General features: G+C 44.9%; 1 pseudogene; it reads right to left on the reverse strand.

Annotated features, from left to right (window-relative positions):
• Window positions 1–8,057: 8,057 nt before the first annotated feature.
• On the reverse strand, window positions 8,058–9,935 carry LOC119766075 (annotated as a pseudogene).
• Between the last annotated feature and the right edge of the window lie 3,368 nt (window positions 9,936–13,303).

The following is a 13,303-nucleotide window of genomic DNA, read 5'->3' on the forward strand; positions in this document are numbered from 1 at the left end:
TATGTTAAGCTTTGTTTGTGCAATATAAGCAAACAGCCGTCGGCAATGTCGATAACTGTCGGTAACGGGCAAAATAGTCATACATTTATATCGCGAAAAATGCATGAGGACTGTTTTCATGCAGATTCTGATATACCCCCATGCAGATTTGTAGTGAAATGATGTGCCCACCGTTTGGGTGTACCATTAGGGTGGAATCTAGTTATATGGGAAAATTGAAAATGATTAAAATCCAATCAGCAACACATCTTTTGGGTCCCTTTTAGGATCCCAAACAACCCCGCAAAATTTGGTATCGATTGGTTAAGCCCACGATTGGCGCAAATTGAATGAAATTTGTATGGAAATTACAATGGGGAAACCAGCATTTTCATATTTTTGAATTTACAAAATTCATGATTCATTATTTTATGAAACCAACACCTTAGCAGTGTAGCCCTAGATGTCCTGAACAACTCTCCCCAAGAAAGTATGGTGCTAAAGTGTGTCATAAAAAAGGTGCAGGTGGTTATGTTACACATGACCAGTATGACAAAGAACTTGGCAAAAGGTTTTAGGCTTCGATTTTCTTATTCAATATTTCTAGAATTTTACCTATCTAAAAATAAACGCAAATTCTTCTGAACCGACCCGAGAAGGTTATTTTCTTTCAAGATAATAAATTAAATTTTAAAAACCATTTATCATTTTTTGTTAATTATTGTATTTTTATTTATTAATAAATAGAATCGTTTTTATTGGCATAAAGATGTTTGTATGTGTGTAATGCTGAAAATATCAAACCATCCACATTAACGACCCTCTAATCTTTTGTGGTCTCTATTGCAAGTTTCTGCTCGAACCTAGGAGTCCAAAGACTTGAATGGGGAGGGCTCCCAAACCTCTTTCTACTCCAAGGAACCTTCCACCCCTGGATTCGAACCGACGACATTTGGATTGCGAGTCCAACCGCCGTCAACGATTCCACCGGAGCTGGCTTGGTTTGGTGTATTGTTTGTCTTTTTATAGCAGGGAGATGACTCCCTCACCTAAAATGACTTAATGGCCTAACAACTACCAAGGCCGGGACCGACGATTTACTTCCCCATCCGATGGAAGGTTGGAGAAGATGGGAATCGAATCCATGATCATCCGCTTACAAAGCGGACAGCGAAACCATTCGACCAAGCCTGCTGCGCTTTTGTCCAATTTATATACCTGTAAAGAAGCAACTGGTGACCCTTGAAAGGATCGTTATGCAGTTAAACATGAGATCAAAAATTATGTGTGTGTAGTATGTGTGCGGGTGTTTTTTTTTTTTTTTTTTTTTTTGTTAGGACGAAAAAAGGTGCAGGTGGTTATGTTACACATGACCAGTATGACAAAGAACTTTGCAAGATGGTTGTTGAAATTTTCGATTACATTGTCTGGTCCAAATTTCCCAAGATTCACTAGATTCATAATTACCATAAAGTTTGATACCCAGATTGCCCCTACTTATATGGTTCAGCAAATGTCCCCCCATCGGAACATCCCCGGGGCCTCCGGCCACTTCGGATTGTGGCCACTTCTGCTGAAATGTCAAATTTCATATCCAGAATCAAAAACCATAAAGTTTGATACCCATATTGCCCCAACTCTTACGGTCCGGCAAATGTCCCCCCATCGGAACATCCGCGGGGCCTCCGGCCACTCCGGATTGTGGCCATTACTGCCGAAATGTCAAATTTCATATCCAGAATCAAAAACCATAAAGTTTGATACCCATATTGCCCCTACTCTTACGGTTCGGCAAATGTCCCCCCATCGGAACATCCCCGGGGCCTCCGGCCACTTCGGAATGTGGCCACTACTGCCGAAATGTCAAATTCATGTCCAGTATCAAAAACCATAAAGTTTGATACCCATATTGCCCCTACTCTTATGGTTCGGCAAATGTGTCCCCCCATCGGAACATCCCCGGGGCCTCCGGCCACTCCGGAATGTGGCCACTACTGCCGAAATGTCAAATTTCATATTCGGGTAATTCTCTACCAACTCACACGAAATCGGGAAAAGTTGCCCCGACCCCTCTTCGATTTGCGTGAAACTTTGTCCTAAGGGGTAACTTTTGTCCCTGATCACGAATCCGAGGTCCGTTTTTTGATATCTCGTGACGGAGGGCGGTACGACCCTTCCATTTTTGAACATGCGAAAAAGAGGTGTTTTTCAATAATTTGCAGCCTGAAACGGTGATGAGATAGAAATTTGGCATCAAAGGGACTTTTATGTAAAATTAGACGCCCGATTTGATGACGTACTCAGAATTCCGAAAAACGTATTTTCATCGAAAAACAATAAAAAGTTTTAAAATTCTCCCATTTTCCGTTACTCGACTGTAAAAATTTTGGAACATGTCATTTTATGGGAAATTTAATGTACTTTTCGAATCTACATTGTCCCAGAAGGGTCATTTTTTCACTTAGAACAAAATTTTTCATTTTAAAATTTAGTGTTTTTTCTGACTTTGCAGGGTTATTTTTTAGAGTGTAACAATGTTCTACAAAGTTGTAGAGCAGAATTACAAAAATTTTGATATAAAGACATAAGGGGTTTGCATATAAACATCACGAGTTATCTCGATTTTACGAAAAAAAAGTTTTGAAAAAGTTACTTTTTGTGTTTCTCTTTGTTTCGTCGACCGTGTCTGTCGCGGGTGACCATGAACGGCCATGATCGATGACGACCAACTTTTTAAAACTTTTTTCGTAAAATCGTGATAACTTGTGATGTTTATAAGCAAACCCTTATGTCTATATATCAAAATTTTTGTAATTGTCTGCTCTACAACTTTGTAGAACATTGTTACACTCTAAAAATAACCCTGCAAAGTTAGAAAAACACGAAATTTTAAAATGAAAAATTTTGTTCTAAATGAAAAATGACCCTTCTGGGACAATGTAGATTCGAAAAGTACATTAAATTTCCCATAAAATGACATGTTCCAAAATTTTACAGTCGAGTAACGGAAAATGGGAGAATTTTTAAACTTTTTAGTGTTTTTTCGATGAAAATACGTTTTTCGGAATTCTGATTACGCCATCAAATCGGGCGTCTAATTTTACATAAAAGTCCCTTTGACACCAAATTTCTATCTCATCACCGTTTCAGGCTGCAAATTATTGAAAAACACCTCTTTTTCGCATGTGCAAAAATGGAAGGGGTCGTACCGCCCCTCCGTCACGAGATATCAAAAAACGGACCTCGGATTCGTGATCAGGGACAAAAGTTACCCCTTAGGACAAAGTTTCACGCAAATCGAAGAGGGGTCGGGGCAACTGCTGTGTGAGTTGGCGGAGAATTACCCATTCAGTATCAAAAACCATAAAGTTTGATACCCATATTGCCCCAACTCTTACGGTCCGGCAAATGTCCCCCCATCGGAACATCCCCGGGGCCTCCGGCCACTCCGGATTGTGGCCACTACTGCCGAAATGTCAAATTTCATATCCAGAATCAAAAACCATAAAGTTTGATACCCATATTGCCCCAACTCTTACGGTTCGGCAAATGTCCCCCCATCGGAACATCCACGGGGCCTCCGGCCACTCCGGAATGTGGCCACTACTGCCGAAATGTCAAATTTCATGTCCAGTATCAAAAACCATAAAGTTTGATACCCATATTGCCCCAACTCTTATGGTTCGGCAAATGTCCCCCCTTCGGAACATCCCCGGGGCCTCCGGCCACTCCGGAATGTGGCCACTACTGCCGAAATGTCAAATTTCATGTCCGGTATCAAAAATCATAAAGTTTGATACCCATATTGCCCCAACTCTTACGGTTCGGCAAATGTCCCCCCATCGGAACATCCCCGGGGCCTCCGGCCACTCCGGATTGTGGCCACTACTGCCGAAATGTCAAATTTCATATCCAGAATCAAAAACCATAAAGTTTGATACCCATATTGCCCCAACTCTTACGGTCCGGCAAATGTCCCCCCATCGGAACATCCCCGGGGCCTCCGGCCACTCCGGATTGTGGCCACTACTGCCGAAATGTGAAATTTCATATCCAGAATCAAAAACCATAAAGTTTGATACCCATATTGCCCCAACTCTTACGGTCCGGCAAATGTCCCCCCATCGGAACATCCCCGGGGCCTCCGGCCACTCCGAAATGTGGCCACTACTGCCGAAATGTCAAATTTCATGTCCAGTATCAAAAACCATAAAGTTTGATACCCATATTGCCCCAACTCTTACGGTCCGGCAAATGTGCCCCCATCGGAACATCCGCGGGGCCTCCGGCCACTCCAGTCCAGGTGGTGGCCAGTTCCAATGATCGACTCCCGCGACTGCCATGTCTTAGCTGGTCCTTGCCTCCAAGCCATCTGCTCCCAGACCTCCTGGCCGTCTGCTACCGGGCCACCAGGCCATCTGCTTCTGATGTGTTCTCGTCGACGTCCAGCAATAGAATGAATTTTCGGGACCGATCGAGCCGAGTTTTGTTGGCTCGTCGACGATCCGAAAATTATGAGGTGGAGTGGGGGTGATTTTAGATACATCAATCTCACGTCTCTCGATTGACTGATTGGGAAACGTTCGTTCATCCAACCAGCGTGCACCAAAAAGAGGGGAAAATTGCCGAGAGGGGAATTCGTCACGTAACGTTTTCGCTTCGCGAAAATTTTGGATTGACACCACGTATAGAAACCTTAGGACAAAGTTCTTTGTCAAAAGATATAAGCGTTCAAAATGTCCCCTTTTTTAACGCTTAAAAGTGACGCTTTGGATCGAATTTCTGAACTGGCCCCCCAATATAGTAAGTAAAGACATAGTCCTATGTCAAAACGTTCCCAAAATGACTCACCAACCTGCGGTTAGCCCGACTTGAGCTCGTCCGCCAACTCGATCACCTTCGACCAATTGCCCTCCCCGCGGCACTGCTCAATTGTCGTCTCCGGCTTGACCTAACTGAGATTTACACATGAATTTCTAACTTTCAATTAATTTTTCGTCCACTGACACTGAATTTTGATGAAAAATTACAAAACACTTGCCACTCGTCATTCCTGTGCTTTGCCTTCTTTGTTTTGTTTTGAATGTTCGCAAAGATAAGTCGGATCAAATGTCAACGGGGGGAGTCGGAAATTACTGGGCCATTTCTGAAGGTCGAATTCAACGCGGCTTTTACTTTTAAACAATCTAAATTTTAGCTTTCAAAATACTCATGCGCCCTTCTCAAATGGTATTCTAGAACTTATTATTGTTAAACTTGTTTTCAGTTCAATAATTATTGTGTAAAACCCGAACGATACCCCTTAATTCTACCATACAGGTTGAATCCACCTCAGAATTTTCAAGAATTTACTCTTTCGTGAGAAAATGGTGGCCCTGAAAAGGGCCGTTTGTTTTCCATGGATCGTGAACCGCACGGCCTTTGTCCCCTCGGAAACGGCATGCTTGGCCAACTCTCCGGGCAGCAGAAGTCTGACGGTAGACTGGATCACCCTGGAGGACCTGGTCTTCAGCGATGTGTAGTACGCCATTTGGGCCGCTTCTCTGGCCAGCTGCTCGAAGATACTCCTCACGATAGCCTCCTTCGCCTTGTCCTTGCCGATCTTCTTGGCAAAAGGCTGAACCAGCAGCAGTCGATTTTACCGCAGCACTCGTCCGAACCATGTTTCTTCCACGGTGGTCAACAGAGAAATGATAAAATTTTCACTAGGAACACTGGTTTTGTGCGCAAAACGCGTCAACGTGTGCTCCGCCCCTTTTGCACACTTTGCCGTTTCTACTGCATTCGCCACCAAGATTTCTTCGTGGCCCAAATGCCAAAACAAAAAGCTATAAATATAAGTCGATTTCTCATTTTCGCAATCATTTAACTCTCGACTTTCAACGTGAAAGGGACGACGCAGCAGCAAATGATGAAAGCTGATGACAAGTCAACCAAACCGGAAATACAGTCGACTCTCTGGCTGTCGATCTTCTCGATATCAATAATGCTCCATGTACCGATGAATTCTTCAGTCCCTTCAAACTGCATACTTCGATTGTCTGTATTCCTCGATATTTTCTCTTGCTTGAAGGATCTTTTCCTCGACGGTCCCTTGAATTCTATTTGCTTTAAATATCTATTCCGGTTGTCAATAATTTTACTTTCTCATGGCTTGCATAGACATTTTTCTTTGAGAAACGAAGCTTTGAAGGGTGTTTGACATTTATTTGTTTTTGTTTACTGGACGTTGCCATGATTCTCCCCCATAGCTGGTCAGCAAGAAAAAACAAATTTCAATCGAGTCTTCATTTTGCATCGTTCTGTAAACTGATGATTCTCTTCCTCGACGGTCCCTTGGATATTGACAACCAGAGAGTCGACTGTACCTGACGGCGGAGGTGCTCGAGCTGAGTGGACCCGGAAGGACCAAGTTGTAGCGTTCAACGTCATTCCGATGGGATTTTTTCTGAGCCAGTGTTTTTGGAAGGCTGTTGCCAGCAATCGGCGGCAGCTAAATCAATAGTAAAAATTAAAATGCCCTGTTCAGGGTTCCAAAATGTTCGAAACAGTTATTCTGGCTTTTCTTGTGCATTTTCGCAGCGATTTTTCCCTCCCCGTGCTCTCTCATTCTCTCTCTCTCTCTCTCTCTCTCTCTCTCTCATACACACACCTACACACACACACGTGCGTATGACATTCTTGCACACGAAAACAGTGGTTTCATGCTAACTCTGTGGTGAAATGATTTATATTCGATCTTTTTAATTTAAACTTTAGGGAACGTTCTTAGAAAGGGATTTTGAAGAATAACTCTTTCGTGATTATTTTTGTGGCCCTGAAAAGGGCCGTTTAAGTTGACTGTTTTAGAGCCATTCCTCCTTCGTTTAGCCTCCGCCTACGTACAGCTTGCGTTTCAGGACGTTCACGATATTCATGGCCATGATCGCCTTTCGCTTAGCGTGCTCGATGCAGGAGACCACATTGCGGATCACGATTTTCAGGAACACCTTGAAGATGCGCTTCACGCCGTCGTGACGCCGAATTGGTGATGTCCTGGGTATTTCTTCGAAGAGCAGGCGCCGCTTGGCGCTTTTCTTTCCGAGTTCTTTGCCTCGCCTCATCTCTGCCAGAGGTGGTCAGAACTTTTTGAGAACTCGTTCAGCAATGACTCGCGTGAGCGAAGTGAGGCTGCTTATATTGCGGCAGATTTGGCAAGCGGGTCTAAAGGGGCGCGGTTTCCAACGCATAAACTTTTGTTCTGCATTTTGCCGTTGCTACGGCGTTCTCTCTGTCTTCCTACTTCATTCGCAAGCAAGATTTCTCCGTTTCGCGAAATGCCTAACGGAGAATCTATCCAGATTTTTAAGCGAAGATGGCGTTCGAATGGTGAACGCCCGAAATGTCAAAATCACGAAGTGGTACCAACATTACGAAACAAGTGTGACACGGCATGACAGCCATACCTTTTTTTTCTAATGTTGGTGCTACTGCGCGATTTTGACATTTCGGGCGTTCACCATTCGAACGCCACCTTCGCTTAAAAATCTGGATAAATATAAGTCGAATTTTCATTTTCGTACTCAAATCACTCTCGACGGTCGACGAGGACGGAACGGCGCAGCAGCAAACCAGGAAAGCTGAAGGCGAAGATGCAGACACGGTCGTCTTGAGTTGGACCTTAGTTCCCCGTCGGATGAGTCAACTAAATCGAGGAATACCTGTCGAAGGAAGTGTTCGAGCTGGGTGGAACCGGAAGCGTTCAACGACTCAAAAAAAATTAAACAGCAAACATTAAATAGCCCTTTTTAGGGCTCTAATTGATTACGAAAGAGTTATTTTCAATTGCATTGATTTCGCTGCAATCGATTTATTACACCCTGCAATTTATCATTCCCCCATTTCTGCAAGCGATTTTTTTGCCACGGAAAAAGTGTGCATCGCAGAAATCAATTCACAATACTCTCCCACCCTCACTCCACCCTCCACCCCCACCCCACACACACACACACACACACAAGCACGCAAATTTTGCTTCTTAAATGCAGTGTTTTCGTAAAATTTGGGGTAGTAAATTTTGTTTGCAAAGTTCTTTGTCATACTGGTCACGTGTAACATAAGCAGTTTCACATTTTATTTTACACAAATAAATAATGTAACGGAGTGCTTTTCCTGGTCGCTCTATGCCACTGCCGGCGTTGGCCAGCTACAGCACCTATTGCTTTTCACGTGGAAAAGGTTCAGGTTGTCGAGGAACTCTTCGGTGGCGTACTGAACGACAGCTGTTTTCCTTGGGTCGTCGGTTTGCGGTCAGGAGTGGGGCAAACTGATCGGATGTTCCGTGCTGGTGATGTGGATCCGGACTTCGGAAATATTATAGTTAGACGCGGGCTGGTGGTCATTAGAGTCCTGTTGAATGCAGCGTCGTGGCCGCCGAAGCCACAATGACCTGACCGAGCAGGAACCAAATCTTCGGATAGTTGAGATCGATCCGCCCAGGGCACTGGGCGCATTCGTGTGAGACGGAATCGCCGAGACGACGTTCAGGATGCACTGCTTCGCCTCGGTCCACTGCTGCTGGCAGGTGTGAATCTGGTCGCGCTGCAAGGCAATCAGTTGTGATTATAACAGATGTACTGAAACTTGACCCAATTGTGGACGTTACCTTGTACTTGACCTGCTGCGACACTAGATTGATCAGGCTCGCCTCCTGAATGCAGTTGATGGCTTTATTTTGTGGTTCGATCGCGATGTGCACGACAGCCAACCGCAGCCAGATTTTGAACTGGATCATCCAGATCTCCTGCGACCCAGGTTGCAAACTGAACGTGTCGCGGCCAGCGAAGCCGCGTGGATCGAGGCTGGAAAAGGAACGACGATCATATTTATGAAATCTGCAAAGCTACTCAATCAATACTCACTGAAATCCTCGTCAGAAATCTGCAGCACGCTGCGCTTGTCAGCGTACTTTTCGTGGTCGTGCTCCATTCCACAGATGGCGTTGGCCAGCTGCACCTCGTAGACTACGCGTCAGATTGAAAGCACCTGCTAGACCGTTTCCAGCGCCGTTTCAACGTCTTAAGAATGAGTTCTAGATGGGCTTTCACGTGGAGATGGCTTTTCACGTTGCGTCCTGAGCGACGGTTAGGGCTTGCTTGGGCATCGGTTCGCGGTAAGGAAGATCAGGCGCAGACTGGACGGAAGATCCGCGCAAAGGGACAGCGCGCTGGTGAAGTGGATCTTTCTGAGATGTTGTAGTTGAACACGTGTTGGCATGCTATGTAGTTCTCGGACTCGGACATTTGGGTCTTACTCTACGGCGCGTTCCAGAGCTTAAAAAGCTAGCTTGGTGTAGCAATTTTTCTCGGAGACTAGATTGGAAGCTACGGCGACCTGCTGGAGACCGATTCCGACGTGGCTCGCGATCGCTTCAGACCTTGCGGCTCAAACTGTTCTGCAGTTCTAGCTTGGCCTGTTCCTTGAGGGAAGAAACCGCATGCCGGTAGCGACCCATGGACCAAACGCCAACTTCATCGTCTTCTCCAGTGTATCCTGCAGCAGTCCCACCTGATCCTAGCGAACCGCTACCTGCGTCGCCAGATCGTACATGACCGTCGCGTTACCCAGCGAGTGCATTCTTGCCTCCGGAACTCTGCTAAAGAATCGCATTCTAACCGCAAGTGCTTCCGCTATCAACAGCAGCAGGAACGTTTCTTCGTGCTGATTTCTCGGGATGAACTGCTGCTGGGCGGCATACTTCTCGGCTCCCACAGCCACGTCCCACCGGATGTTGGTTGGATGGTGTTTAGGTTCGAATTTCGGCGTGTAATTCGTTCCAGTGACTCCCCGAAGCAAGACTTCTGCCAGCTAACGGGCCAACGTTTGTCGCAACGTCTGGTCTTGGTCTCCACCGCGTTCACCTGGAACTTTTCCGTTTTAATCAGAGCACGTAAAACCACTCCCTTGCTTCGGACCATGAAACTGACAAGACTTTGTTTTCAAAACACTTGGGGAGCTTTCTTTTATTACATGACGCAGTTGGGGGAAGGGGAATTCGAAGGCTGTGTTAAAATAATTAAATTAAATTATTTGTGATTTCCAGAGTTTATTTTTGAAAGGGTCCTATAATCATATGATACAAAATAGCTTATATGACCTTTTCAAAAACAACACTAGATTTGTTGAATAGTTTCAATAAAATTTATTTTTTTAAAATATTGGTTCCAAAAGTTACCGTTTTTGCGTTACGCAATAAAAGAAAGCTCCCTCGCACTCGTCAACGCTGCCCTTGACATTTCTCGGTGCACCTTCTCTGTTTTGGTTATGAACGTTCGCGAAGAAAAGTCGACGGGTGTCGGAAATTACTAAGCCATTTATTTCGACTTTATAGGTCGACTCCCATCCAGATTTGGTGAGTCAGAAAAATGGTTTTTAAGAATCGCAGCAACCGGTGATCAATTCGAGGTGGTATTCTTAGTCACGGTCTTCTTCCCTTCGAGCAGCAGCCGGCGGTCTGGATCTTCCGGGAGGACACGGTCTTCTTCCCTTCGAGCAGCAGCCGGCGGTCTGGATCTTCCGGGAGGACACGGTCTTCTTCCCTTCGAGCAGCAGCCGGCGGTCTGGATCTTCCGGGAGGACATGGCCTTCCGCGAGGTGTAGTGTGCCATTCGGACCGCTTTATAGCTTTGGGTGAAATGCCAGTGTCCGGGTGGGACCTGCTCCAGCACCTTATAGAGGAACGTTCCGAAGTGCCCCTGCGGCGACTTGCTGTTCCACATGGATTGGGGAAGGCGTTGCTTCTCCCCATTAACTCCTCTCCGATGGCCTGCAGGGAAGATGCGTTAATTGCGGGTAATTGCGGGCAGATTTGTTTCGGCGACAGGCGGGTGCACCGTGAGCTTGGCATTGTTTCTTTTCTTCTTGTCCTGTGGGCAGTGTTAGTCGTTTTTGTCCGCTGGGTTGCTACGAAAAACTGCACCTTCTGCGCTCTCTTTTGCTGCTGCTGCTGTGGCCTAGACGACAATCCGAAAGTTACAAGCTTGAGCGTTTTAAATAATTTAACCACTCCTTGAGGGCACTGGCTATTTTCGCCCAATTGCTACTTTTAATTTTCAGTATCAAAAACCCTAAAGTATCAAACCCATATTGTCGAAACTCTTATGGTTCCACCAAGGTCCCCCTTCGGAACACCCCCGAGGGCTTTGGCCACTCCGGACTGTGGCCATTTCTGCTGAAATTTTAAATTCCATGTCGATTATCAAAAACCCCAAAGTTTGTTAACCATATTGTCCAAACTTTCATGGCACGGGAAATGACCCCCCATCGGAACATCACCGAGAGCCCCGGCCACTCCGGAGTGTGGCCATTACTGCCGAATGTCAAATTTCGGCCACTTCTGCCAGAATTTCATGTCCCAGATTGCCCAAACTCGCACTTTTCGCCAAATATTTCCGGCACACCTCTAAGAGCACTGGCCACTCAAGGTGGTAGCCAATTCCTATTGTAGACTCCCGCTCATTTCGGCTGCCACGGCTTGGCTGGTCCTTGCCTCCAGGCGATCTGCTACCGGGCCTCCAGGCCGTCTGCTTCTGATGTGTTCTCGTCGACGTCCAGCAATAGAATGAATTTTCGGGACCGACCGAGCCGAGTTTTGTTGGCTCGTCGACGATCCGAAAATTATGAGGTGGAGTGGGGGTGATTTTAGATACATCAATCTCACGTCTCTCGATTGACTGATTGGGAAACGTTTGTTCATCCAACCAGCGTGCACCAAAAAGAGGGGAAATTTGCCGAGAGGGGAATTCGTCACGTAACGTTTTCGCTTCGCGAAAATTTTGGATTGACACCACGTATAGAAACCTTAGGACAAAGTTCTTTGTCAAAAGATATAGAGTTTTCAAAAGTAGTGTATTGAAATAATCAATGAAACTCAAATATTCTGCCAACATTGCCTAAGGAACCATGAAATACAAAATAGACATAACTGTTCTTATATTTTGATGAACCTTACTTCAAATCGACGTGAAAAAGTGTTCAGAAGACATTATTTAGTAAAGTTGCACCCCAAATCCTCAAATATATAATAGTTTTCGAAAGATTCCGCTTGACTTGGCAGTGTTGGCAAAAAGTATGATTTTCACCGAGTATTTCAAAATGTCTATCTTGAACGCTCTGTAACTTTTGTTAGAAGCAATTTAGCACCATACTGTCTTTGGGAGAGTTGTTCAGGACATTCAGGGCTATACTTCTATGGTGTTAGTTTCATGATATAATAAAACATGAATTTTGTAAATTTAAAAATGTGAAAAAGGAAGTTTCCCTATAGTAATTTCCATACAAATTTCATTCACTTTGCGGGCTTAACCAATCGCTCCCAAATTTTGGGAGGTTGTTTGCGACCCTAAAAGGGACACAAAAAATGTGTTGCTGAAAATAACAGTTTTCGATTCAACCCTAGTGTACCATCAAAAAGATAATTTCGTATAAAAAATATAATTATGTTTTAAAGAGATATTTACATCACGAAAAGTTTTTTTTGCTTGGAATTCAAAGAAAAATGTGCAAAAGATTGCCGACCGAAAATTTAAGAGATTCTATTATAAAGATTTGATGTTGTTATGCTAAACATTGGCCAACCCTGCCAGTTTCGATAATTCCGTCGGCAAACAACGCTATCACCGGGCAACAATACCAAATAATCATGCATATGAAACGCTGCGCTCTCTCTCCCATATTCCATGCTCCGGTGGATATCAAAACAAACATCTCGAAACGGGGACGGACCCGTTGTGGACCTGCCGCATCGCCTCCGGAAGATCAACAATCGAAGCATAAATTCTGAAATATCAACCAACTTTCATGGGACTTTCTCGCCGTTTGCGGAACCCCGATATTTATAATATGCTCTCGATAGAAAATATTCATTGTCACGGCCAAAGTGGACTTTCTCGAGCACAAGAGCCTTTCCCATGTCGGCTTTCATTTAGTTCCAGATTAAATTGGCCAAATTTGTCATAAAATACGATTTAATTGCGACACCCGTCCATTTCCCGTTGCCGAGGAAAATTGATTTGGCTCACCATCATCAAATCCGTTTTTCCCAGAATGTCCCCGCCGTGACTCACGGTGGCAGAAAATCCCATCAGCTCGTAACGCGAACATAAATCAACTCATATTTTCAATCTCATTGTCCCGAAACCAAAAAAAAAAAATCAATCGTCCCTGCCCAGCGACGCAGCTTTTCAGTCCGGAAAAGGTCACGTTTTCGTGCACTTCCTTGCGTCCTTCATTAAAACTGGTCGAAAATTTTCCCCCGGTCCCAGACAGCGTGACAGGAAGCGGAAAA

The sequence above is a fragment of the Culex quinquefasciatus genome, chromosome 2 (assembly GCF_015732765.1).
Source record: "Culex quinquefasciatus strain JHB chromosome 2, VPISU_Cqui_1.0_pri_paternal, whole genome shotgun sequence".
Taxonomy (NCBI): Eukaryota; Metazoa; Arthropoda; class Insecta; order Diptera; family Culicidae; genus Culex; species Culex quinquefasciatus.